The following is a 12,817-nucleotide window of genomic DNA, read 5'->3' as shown; positions in this document are numbered from 1 at the left end:
TACGCAGTCTTTCAAATTAATCTGCACACACACTGCAACAATAACATCACTCTGACAAGTGACAAAAGCTAATACAGCAGCAGTCATTCAGTCATGTTAATCATGACAGATTGCTGGCAGGTGATATGGATAAATCTTAAATCATAGTGTTATGGAGGGGCTGTGGCAGAAGAAGAAGAGCAGCTGCAACAGTTGGAAGGTCGGTGGCTCGACGCCTGGCCCCTGCAGCCCACATGTCAAAGTGTTCTTGGGCAAGATGCTGAACCCCCAGGTGCACCCGATGGCTGTGCCATTGTTGTGTGAGTGAGTGAGTGTGTGTGAATGTTTATTTCATGAGCAGGTGACCTTGTATGGTGGCCTCAGCCTTTGGTTTATGAATATGTGTGTGAATGGTGCCTGTACTGTAAAGCGCTTTGAGTGGTTGCAAGAAACCGTTATATAAGTGCAGCCTATTTACCATATGTATTTTTTTTTATTATGATATTATTTTATATTGTGATAAAGTGCAAAAAATAAACCAAATATAAATGTATATTGTGACCAACCCAGTAAATGACATAAAGCACTTCATGAACTTGACACAAAAATCAAAATATTGCTACCAAGCACTCCTGCTCATTGATATCAGAGACTATAAACTGATGGACGTAGCTATGCAGCTGATGTTACCCAATGGTCAGTTGACTCCAGTTTTAAAGTTTCGAGTTTGGCATTTTTGCCGTCGCCATCTTGGATTTTTTTTAATCCAGAAGTGACCATATTTGGAGATGTAGGTGGAGCTGTAGAGGAGCAAGAGGTGGATCTGACTCAAAGATTGTAGTGGTACCTTGCAGACAGCCTGTCACTCAAAGACGCCAACCCTTATTTATGCGAAATTGTAGGCCTTAATAAAATGTGAACAGGTGAGATATATAAAAATTCACCTCATGCAGTTGTCAAGAATGTTGAAATTAGCTATAGAGAGCGAAACTGTTATTTAATCAAGGCTGTAAACATGTTTATGTCTGCTGTAAAGATGGGTACTCACTGAGGATTCACTGTCTTCTGGAAGGGCGGCACAGTGGTGTGGTGGTTAGCACTGTCGCCTCACAGCAAGAGGGTTGCCGGTTCGATCCCGAGCGTGGGAGCCCTTCTGTGCGGAGTTTGCATGTTCTCCCCGTGTCAGCGTGGGTTCTCTCCGGGCACTCCGGCTTCCTCCCACAGTCCAAAGACATGCAGATTGGGGACTAGGTTAATTGGTAACTCTAAATTGTCCGTAGGTGTGAATGTGAGCGTGAATGGTTGTTTGCCTCTATGTGTCAGCGATAGTCTGACCCCGCCTCTCGCCCGATGTCAGCTGGGATAGGCTCCAGCGACCCTCAAGAGGATGAAGCGGTTGGAAGAGGTCTTCTGGAACTGCCCTCTAGTGGCCATTAGTGGAACTGCAGTTTTTGGCACTATTTATGCTCGACACTTGATATGCATACATACAACAGACTGTATATAATGAAAGACGTGTCTCCACTTAGCCCCACTGTACAAAAATAAAGCCAAAATATCCATGATATGGCTGCTGGGGGAGCTAGAGTCTGCAATCTTCACTGTGTCAAGTACCCACCCAAACACCCGTTTGAACAATCGTGACCAGCACCACTGCATACAGCAGCACGATAAGAACTATCTAATATGACAGACACTATCTTTGGGAAACCTTTATTTGACGTTTACTTTTCATTTTTAGTTTGGCTCATGCCTCAACTGCTAACATGGGGGATGGTGTGCATTTTTAATTTCTCCTAGCTATTTGGGATCAGCAGGACCTGACAAGTATAAAAACTCAACATTGTCAACAATAATACAGTTCCAATGTCCTCAAACAAGTACTTTCTAATTAACAGTGCCTTATCTTGTTACTTTTGCTAAAATTGGTCAAATTATTTGCTATATCAAACTATAAGCATTATTAATCATAAATAAACAAGTTTCAACCATAAGGTGTGATCAGGTTTTGGACCTTGTCCACTTTTGTGTCGGGATCGGCTGCAGACTGACTTGGTAGAGATGGCTGTCAGCTTGTTTTTACATGGATTAGTGTATTGTGGTCTTACTACCACTAGATGGCACAAAAAATGTCCACAAATGAGGACAACAGGTCTAAGTTAAATAGAATGAACTACAAGGTGCAGGAATCCCAAAAAATTGGTTGTCCTTATATAAGGACACAGGGTCTCAGGAGGATATACTGCAGCCAGCTAAAAGGGGGCGATCAAGATGTTTTGACTTCACTTCACGGCTCATCATCCAAAGTCCTCAACAAACTCCAGTACATCCAGAACTCTGTTGCCCGCCTCCTCACCCACACCAGCTCCCGTGAACATATAACCCCTGTCCTGCAAAACCTACACTGGCTCCCTGTCCTGTACAGAATCAATTTCAAGATCCTCCTCCTCACCCACAAAGCCCTCCACAACCAGGCCCCCTCCTACCTCACGGACATGCTCCACCACCACACTCCCTCCCGCAACCTTCGATCATCCGACAACAATGTCCTCTCACCCCCACACAGGACCAAGCATTGAACCTGGGGCAACAGAGCCTTCTCCATAGCCGCCCCCTCCCTCTGGAACACCCTCCCTATACACATCCGTGACTGTCCAAATCCATCCACCTTCAAATCACTCCTCAAAACCCACCTTTTCAAATCCGCTTTTAACCTTTAACATTAGCTTTTCGTTCTCGGTTCCTCATGAGCCCACCTTTCTTTGTTTTGCACTATGCTTTTGCACCTTGTTGTTTTATATTGTCCTTGTCTTCTGTTTATCTCTTTGCACTTACATGTATGTACTTCTTTTCTTTGGTTTTAAATGTAAAGCGTCTTTAAGTGCTGTATAAATAAAATGTATTATTATTGTTATTATTATTATTATTATTATGTTTAGGGGAGCTCATGTCGTCCATCTTTAATTCAGTCTATGATATGGACAGGGACAGCACCTTCTGTACATACTTCGTGTTCATTTTATTGTATTTGTGCATGTTTTATGAAAGCCTACAGATACAAGTGCAACTGGAAATCATGGGGGCAGTGTAGCATAGCCCAAGCAAGATACAACCATAGGACACGGTGAAGACATTTTAAAAAATGGCAAAACCAAACCATATAATATACCATCCATCCATCCATTTTCATCTGCTTATCAGGGGCCAAGTTGCGGGGCAGCAGGGTTAGCAAAATACCCCAGACGTCCCTGCAACGCTTTCCAGCTCCTCCTGGGGGACCCCAAGGCGTTCCCAGGCCAGATGAGTTATGTAATCCCTCCAGCGTGTTCTTGGGACGCCTCCTGAGGCACCCAGGAGGCATCCTGATCAGATGCCCAAACCACCTCAACTGACCCCTCTGGATGTAAAGGAGCAGCGGCTCTACTCCAAGCTCCCTCCAGATGTCTGAGCTTCTCACCCTATCTCTAAGGCTGAGCCCACCCACCCCACTGAGGAAACTCATTTCGGCCGCTTGTATCAGCGATCTCATTCTTGCGGTCAATGCCCAGAGCTCATGACCATAAGTGTGTGTTGGGACGTAGATGGACCAGTAAATCGAAAGCTTCGCCTTCTGGCTCAGCTCCCTCTTCACCATGACAGTCCGGCGCAGCGCCCGCATCACTGCAGAAGCTGCACCAAATTGCTGCACTCCCACAGGACCCCCGTCAAGACCCTCCGAGGGAAACTAATATAGTGAAGAGAATTATCCGTCCATATGTCGCAATGTATTTAATGGCCTCAGAGACCACCACCATCTACAATGCTACCACAGCTACCGTCGCCATGTTTTGTTTTTCAGAAACTTTTGACTCTGCCCTCTGGCGCCATCAGGTGGCTGTATCTGTGCCAGCATAAAGGATGCATGGAAACATGTGGGCAGTGACGTTAACAATGTTAAAGTGAATATCTCTATTTTCATACACAGAGGGCGTATAAATGAGCCTGAACGACTTCATTTTGATTTGCAAAATCTCTGACGGCTGATTTTCATATAGTGAAATGAACAGATACCAGTGGCCGCCTTCAGGTTGGGAAAAATTCACTCAAGTGAGAAAATGGTCATTAGTAATATGAAATAGGCTCATAAATGGGCTAAATTATTCAAAGCTCTCAGATGATGATGACACAAACTGCAGGTGTATGTGCAAATAGGAGTGGGGCAGAAACAGCATGTGATGTTATCAGGGTCAGAGGAAGAGGAGGAGGAAGGGGTTATGTGGACGCAGAAGATTGTATCGTATGGATAAACCTAAACCGTCATGAAGGTTGCAGGCAGTAATGGTGATTGCTTCCTGCCGTATGTGGTGGTGGCCTCCGATTCAATTTCATAATGTGTATAGATTATTGTTACAAAGTCGATCTGCAGATTAAAGCTCTGCGTTTGAGACCACCACTAAGCTGATGACTGATTCTCAGAGGAGTCCACTGTGTGTGTGTGTGTGTGTGTGTGTGTGTGTGTTATCTATACATCCCTATCATACCTCTTCTCATCTTCTTTGATAGTGGAGATAAGCCACAGGAGGTAGCAGATGACCGTGTTGTAGCGTGTAAAAAGAAATCTGGGTCGCAAGTCTAAAATAAAAGCTTCTAGAATCAAACCTGCTCCAAATAAATTTGGGATGATAAGTATAGAGAGTGACACATATTCACCACTGTGCACATGCGCCCGTCTACCATGGGTGTTGATCCAGAAACGCATCCATCGTTACCTCAAAACAACACCGAGAGGCCGGTGTTTTACACAGGAGAAAGCCGAGTGGCAGCTCGGCTCGAACACAGCTCCTTCTGTTTGTGGTGGCTCATTGGCTTTGACCTTTGACCCCGTGCTCAGTAATATGACCACGAGCTTTAAGAGGGCTGAGCCAGTGTGCACCAGGCTCAAAACACTGCTGTGTTTCCTTTTCTCCCTGTCTCGCACACACACACACACACACACACACACACACACACACACACACGCATATGCACACATCGCCCACACAGCAGCAGTTAATTTATTTGGTACATGGGAAACTGTCTAAAACCTTTGCCCTTATGTTGATCCTCGGCGCTGAGCTCTCCGTTCAAAGGAGTGCACAGAAAGCTGCGGTGACACCTGAGCCCAAGGGAGGGGGGATTTCATTAACACGCACACATACTGTATATAAGTCCAGAAACACACACACACACACAAGAGAGACCACAGAGCTGGAGAGCAGAGTGAAACCTAACCACTACCTGAACATTGTCTCGAGCAGATTCAGAACAACAGGAAAGAACAGGGAAAAGAGGAGAAAGCAGGGATGGAGGGAGCAAAGAAAGGAAGAAGAGGTATGAGGAAAAAGAAAGAAGTTGACAAAGAGAAGTGTGTGTGTGTTCGGAGGGCAGTGTGCAGCAGCGCTGACAGAAAGTGTTGACAGCCCTGTTTGGAACAGTGGAGGTTTTATCTGTACTAAATGAGGCACTCTCCCCACCCCCACCCCAACCCCATTAGCACTGACCTGGAGTCTGTTATATTTCTCTTATTAAAAACTTCAAGAAGGTGAAACAGCTCTTGTTTCAGTGCCCAGTGCAATGAAGCAAGACAAGCAAAACCTTATTTTTAGAGCGCGGGGGGAAGATACAATGTCCTTCACACAGAAGCAAAGAGGAGTGAAATGCAAACACTGTGCGCTAAACAAGCAAACAAAGTTAATGAAAAGCTCATGAGAAAGGGAATGTTTTCCGTCAGATGCTTTAAGACAGTGTTAATGCTGGAGGAATTCATTGTGACTGAGTATACAAGCAGCTATAGGACTGGAAAAACAAACCCTCACCATCGTTTAACCCCCGGTGTAACCACAGATGACCTATAGAAGAGGTTCATAATGGATAAGCAGGTCAGTGATGCAGGTCATGTGGTGCTCTGTGAACTTTGTAAGCAATTAGTAAACTAGAATTACCGCCATACGGTTGTTCATTATGATGTCACAGTAAAGCTGACCCTTGACATTTTGGATATGTAATGCCGTCCCTTCATCATGTTGTCCTGTTAGACATTTGTGTGAAACTTTGTCATAATTAGTGGAAGAATTCTTGAGTTCTCAACCACCTAATTCTATTCAGTTAATCCTGGAGTCCAAGAGGATGTTTGTGCCAAACCTGAGGCCTTTTTGAGATATTGCGTTCATGAGAATGTGACGAATGCAAGGTCACAGTGAATATGAATTTAGACCACCGAAATCTAATGAGTTAATCATTGAGTCCAAATGGATGCTTGTGCCAAATTTGAAAAAAAAAAAAAAATACTTAAAGGTGTTATTGAGATATTGTGTTCATGATAATGACACAGACAAGATCACAATGATTTTGACCTATGACCACCAAAATCTAATCAATTCATCCTGGAGTCCAAGTGGACGCTCGTGCCAAATTTTATGAAATTACCCCCAGGAGATATTGCATTGATGAGAATGAATGGTCACAGTGATTTTGACCTTTGACCACCAAAATCAAATCAGTTTATCATTGAGTCTGAGTGGATGTTTGTACCAAATTGAAAAAAAATCCTCAGGGTACTCTTGAGATATTGTGTTCAAGAGAATGAGACAGACATGGTCACAGTGATTTTGAGAATCTAAAATCTAATCTGTTCATCCTGGAGTCCAAGTGAAAGTTTGTGACAAACTTGAGGAAATTCCCTCCAGGCCTTCTTGAGATATCACGTTCATGAGAATGAGATGAATGCAAGGTCACAGAGACATTGACCTTTGACCACCAAAATCTAATCAGTTTTTGTTAAATCCGAGTGGGTGTTTGTGTCAAATTTGTAAAAAAAAAAAAAAAAAAAAAAGAAATCTTTCAGGGTGTTCTTGAGATATTGTGTTCATGAGAGTGAGACAGACAAGGTCACAGTGATATTGACCTTTGATGTATTAATAATAACAATAATAATAATAACTTTAATTTATATAGCGCCTTTCAAAAAACCCAAGGTCACTTTACAATACATAGTATTACCACCAAAATTTAATCAGTTCATCCTGGAGTCCAAGTGGAAGTTTGTGCCAAAGTTGAGGAAATTCCCTTAAGGCATTCTTGAAAATGAGACAGATGGACAACCTGAAAACACAAGGCCTCAAAGCAGTTTTTGATGTGAGTTGCCAGGTAATGTGTGCCTTCTCTCCAATATAATGGAAAAAATACATCTGAAAAACTCAACAGCAATGTCTCTTTTCAGAAATCATGACCCGGTTATTCAATCAAGACAATCAGACCTTGTTGTGAGCAGTTTCATGTAGGAACTATTTTCTTTCTACCAAACTACACCTGCCAACTGCATCACTGCACAGAAGGAAGTGTGCATCTACCGCTAGCTCACCTAGCAGCACTGAGCTAGCTAACACAAAGCATGTTGTGCACAGATATAAATAGGCTACAGGTGGGCCTTGAGATTTTGGCATGCCCCTTGGTGTGCCTTGGGCCCAAACTGTTTGAAAACCACTGGTTTAGAAAAGGGGAGGTTACATTAGGGTGGGGTGCAGGGTTGCCAACTTTGGTCAGAGGTCTGGAGTGAGATTTTAGCTTGTGACATAATATCTGCTTGTGCGTGCATGGTCACGAACATACGTGGACACGGCTGCACGTTGTTGTTTTTTTTACCTTAAAAGAGTTAATATGCACATGTGGCAAACAGAAGAAATTAATCATAATTATATTCATATCTATATGCCTTAGACCCACATACGTCCACAGACGTATATCAAGGTCGATTTCATCAATCTATGGTAGAATAGACATCTGTCATCATTATTTGTTTTAGTTGAGTCATTGTTAGCTAAGTATTTAATTTAATGTGTGTATCTGACTTTGTAACAGATGATGATATCTCATTTGGGAGTTGTATAATATGCTAACCCAGTACGTAAGATTGATTGATTTATTGTTTATTGTACAGAGAAAATCATCCATTCACCCGTCCTCCAACCGTTCTCCTCCTCCATCAAATGTTAAATGGCTCTTGGATCCTAGAGCTAGAAGCTTTGTGCTCCAGTCAACCTTAAACTCTCTAATGAAGCAGTATATAGTCCTATTTTCAATGCCATTAATATTCACATTTCAGGCTCTTGCATGCATCTATTCTCCACTATCCAAGTGCCATCTTGTTCCATTATACTGGAGTGAACATAGACATCTTTAAGGCTGATATCTCCAACACTCTGCCACTCACACCAAAACAATTTTGACTGATATATAGCACTACAGGTAAGAGAAAAAAATGTGTTTTGATTTTTGGGTGAACTGTCCCTTTAATTACCAATGTGCAGTGACTTTACCAACCCACATAAGAGTGTTTGATCCATCATGAAGGTCAAAACATGAGAGCACCAAAGTTTCGTTTTCAAGAATATCCCGAAAAGTTAAAGTAGTCTATGAAATAAAATGAAATTTAATAAAAGTGGGGCCCGGCAGATGGCAGAGGGCAATAAAATTCAGTGATAGAAATAGTTATAAACACATAGTGTGCTCTGATGTTCAGTGTGCCTCACAACCCCACAAGTGTAAAGTGTTTATAGCTTGGCTGATCCCAATGGGAATCAAACCATTTACCCTGGCCACGCTTTACCGGCGACACCGTCCACAACCTCATGACGCTGAATTATTCAGCTCCTCCGCAGAGGGGCGGTGGGGCCTGTTAGTGGTGTGAGGGACCCCGCAGAGGTCAGAGTAATGTCACAGCCCAGCCAGAGTGCTCTCCACGTCTGCTGATTGCACCCTGACAGCTCGAATGGAAGATGAAGCCAAGCGTGTCCGGGGGACGGTGTCTCGCAACGGAGCCCCCTCGCAGTCTACAGGCGTACGGGGAGCAGGGGCCATGTTTGTAAAAATGCATGGTCTGTGACTTTGTCCTGGTTTCACTTCTTTTCAAACTTTAGACAAAATACAGAGGACAGGTCTGTAACATTCATCCACTGGAGAAAAAAAGATGAGACATTTACTCTGGCTTTTGCTATATAGAAGAGAAATTGAAGGTATTTTACCCGTCACAGAGCACAAGAAGCTTTTAAATCAAAATCCAGAGTGTAAGCTAAGATCAAGAGAAAGCAAAATGGTCATAAATACCTGTACGAAGTAATGAAACTCCTCTCGCAGAGAGCTCATAAAAGTAAATATACCTCAGGATAAGACACATGACTGAAAGTAACCATGACAAATACAGCTGATTATGTTTGTGCAGTCACTTCTACACTTTCCCTCGTATCATTTCTGCCGGATTCCTGTGTGGATGAAGTCAATAAAAGTACTTATGGGGAGTTGTGGTTGTGGAGCTTAAAAGGTAACTTAGGCATTTTTCAACCTGGACCCTAATTTCCCATGTTTTTCTGTCTGAGTGACTAATGGAAACAACATTTTTTGAAAATAGAGAAAGGCAGTCAGCAGCAACGAGACAATCACGGCACTGTCAATCTACGTCCACTAAAAGTGCTTGTTTTTGTTTTTGTTTTTGTTTTTTTTATTAACAAAAAAGTCTGTCTCTGTAGGGATCCTTTCCATAATGTTGTCAGACACTTGAAATAAAAATCTGTGCCTGTCATTGGCAAAAACAAAATTCCTCTTTAACATATTTCTATACTGGTTTTCAAGTGTAGGGAGTGACTTACTAAAGGGATACTTCACGAATTTTCAACCAGCTTTGTATCAAAACAATGTGGTATGTGTAAATGAACTGTGGTAACCTTCTCTCCATCTAACCAGTGCCCTGACATCCCCCTCCAGCGAAATGCTGGATGACAAGTTTTGCACCATTTGTGTCACCCGGCGGAGTTTCACTGGCTTTCCGGGGATGTCACAGACTGTACTTCCATGTTTTCGTATTGCCTGCCACCCATGCCACCACCACCATGGATGGAGTATGGAAGCAGGTCAAGAGACAGACCGGCCTCTCTCTTTCTCAAACTTAGACCAAAATCTGATGAAATGGTAAAACTAGGCAGTGCTAACCGAATATAAATCAAGATTAGTTTACTGCACTGCTGATTTATTGCCTAAAATGTTTCTAGAAACAAATTTCAGTGCTGTGTTTGGCTGTATTAGCGAGAGTTTGTGAACAGTAAGTGGGTGCTATAGTGCTTCTTGCACAGTGAAAATGGAAGCTGAAAAAACTAAACCAAGATTCTGTCAGTGAGTTGTCTATCTCTCACCTCAAATGTTTTAAGTTGCAGTTTAACTGTAATAGGAGACTGTTTGTTGCCAGCTTGCCGCCATTGTGTCAAACAGAGAATTTCATAATATGTCTCCTACCACTGGGAGGGTCTATTGGTCCAATAAGGCGCAGTGCCGGAGCGGAGGAAAACTGAAAGTAATAGAGCAAAAACAAATCTTGGTGGAGTCAGTGAAGGTGACGCAGCAGCCCGCCTCAGAGTTTTTCATTTCCCGAGTGCAGAGAGAGGAGAAGCTTGTCGAAAACTCTTCTATCTTGCGTATTTGTATACTTTGCCAGATATCTAATACTATATTGTTCTAAAAACTGGGCCCAGTGAGTGACCCTGACCTGGGGAACCACTGATTGTTCTGGTTGTTACTGGTTGTGAACGTTAAATTGTGGTTACTGTAATTTGAAGCACAAGAATTTTCTTTAAGATACATAGTTCTATTGAATTGAATTGAGTGTAGCACCAATTTCAAAAGCATCTTTCTACTGCACAGACAGCCTATTTTTAAGATTGGACCTTTCCAGGATCTTTCCAGCAGTGAAATATTTCTTTAAGAGCTGTCTTTAAGACAACAGTAAACACATTACATTGACAAGATAAAATCTCCATTCATTTTTCAATGAAATCAATCACAGGCCATAAAAAAACCATGACAGGAAACAAAAGAATCCATCCAATCAATTAGAAAATAGCTCCTTAAAACAAATATTGTCAGTTCAGCACAGTGGTGTCGTGCATTATTGCTGACCCACAAACAAGCTAAAAACAATGAATTATAATGCCACTGGGGCTTTGAACAAACTCTACAGCTCATCACAGAGAGGATCAATAGGAAGAAGAGACAGCGTTGCCTAATCAGAGCCTCCTGTTCCTTCCTAGAATAATGACCCATATGGAGGAGGCAATATGCTGCGGAGTGGTTACCAAACACAATACCTCATTTAATCATTACACCCCAGAGTCCGGATCATTACTCAAACAATCTGTCTGTCATGATCCGGCAAGGATCCGGAGCCTCGTTGGAAAAAAACATCCAGCAATTATAGAGAGGCACAAATATAACATCAAAAAGTCGTGGGATTTAATAGGAGGTAAAAGCCAGAAAGCACAATAAGGTCACCAGCTATAAATTGTCTTTTAAGTAGGCTACCAGTGACTCATTATAAGTCTCTACTGGAAGTGAAGGAAACTATGATGATAGAACGACCATGAAGTACAATGAAGTCTTTTAAAACTTGCTACAGAGTCGCAGTTACTCGCCATGAAGCACTTTATGAAGAAAGTCATACAAAAGAGTTTAACTTAATCTATATAGTACAGTCAATATAAATGTAGATGAGTTTCTAATACGACAGAATATTCTAGGAGAAGTAAAATACAGTGGATTTAGCTCACGTGAACACACACAGCTTCAGCTCCAATTTCATGAGACTGCGTGCAGGCATTATAAAATTAACAAGCGCCCAACATAAATGGACCTTTTCAGAAGTATATTCTGAATATATTGCAGTAAAAGACTTACTAGAAATAATGAGAATGAGACAGAGGATGACTTGCAACAGAGATCTTCAGCCAGCTTGGATCAGTGCAGCGGCGATAGTGTCTCAAACCCCTAAGCTAACAGGATACAGCAGAGATATTAAAGGGGCACTTGAACAAATTGGCATTGTACTTGCATAACATTGGAGGACTCACAAGAAACATATTTTTAAGGAGAATATTCAGAAATTAGCAGGAAATGTTGAGATATCTTGACTTCTTGTTCCTAGTACTGGTCAAGCTCCAGAAAACACTGGATCCTACATTTCCCATAATGCAACATTGAATCATCTTTCAAGGGTTATTTTCTCAGCCTTTATAAAGCTCCTCCAGGATCACATATTAATATTTAACTTTTTTCACCAGACTGTCCCACCAAGAAAAAAGACAATATCAACGACACTATCTTTCTTTAACATTACAGTGACAGTGCCCTCTAGTGGCCATAGGAATTATGACTTTTGTCTGTCAGGAGCAAAGCAGGAAATCGGCCCAGTCGCCAGGACAAAACATTGGCATTGTATGTTCAAGCAAACTATGGATGGATTACATCGGTACGTTTCAAACGTAACATACCAAGTTTGCTAAAGTCACGTAGAACATGAGCTGATTCAGTCATCAGGAGGTGGAGAGGATGGCGGATGGCGTGTCTCCTAGGCAAGACGTCTGGCAAGCAGACCACTGTTCGAGACCAGTGCCACGAAATGTGGCTGCTTTTTTAAGCCCGACATTGTTGCATTTCCTGTTGGGACTGTGCAGCCAAAACTGGGTATTTTAAGTCAAATTTGATCTTTTCCTGACCATAACTAAGTGTTTTTTGTGTCTAAACCTATCCTCACATTTACCACCGTGTTGAAACGTAAAGAAACGTAAAGTCCACTACATAATAGCATACACGTGTTCAGATCTGTGGTTTGCAGAGATATTTTTTATGTTTGCTGACATTGTTATGGCGCCACAAAGTCCGCAGAGGGTACTTCGCAGGAGTGACTGTACAGGTCAACAAATTGGTGCATAAAAATCCACCAGAATACAGGAAAATGTTTGATGCTCTAAATTGCAGAGGATCCCAAAAGTGCTAGTTTCTC

The sequence above is a fragment of the Epinephelus fuscoguttatus genome, linkage group LG23 (assembly GCF_011397635.1).
Source record: "Epinephelus fuscoguttatus linkage group LG23, E.fuscoguttatus.final_Chr_v1".
NCBI classification, from domain to species: domain Eukaryota; kingdom Metazoa; phylum Chordata; class Actinopteri; order Perciformes; family Serranidae; genus Epinephelus; species Epinephelus fuscoguttatus.
The sequence above is the reverse complement of the archived record's forward strand: the minus strand, read 5'-3'. Positions refer to the sequence as shown.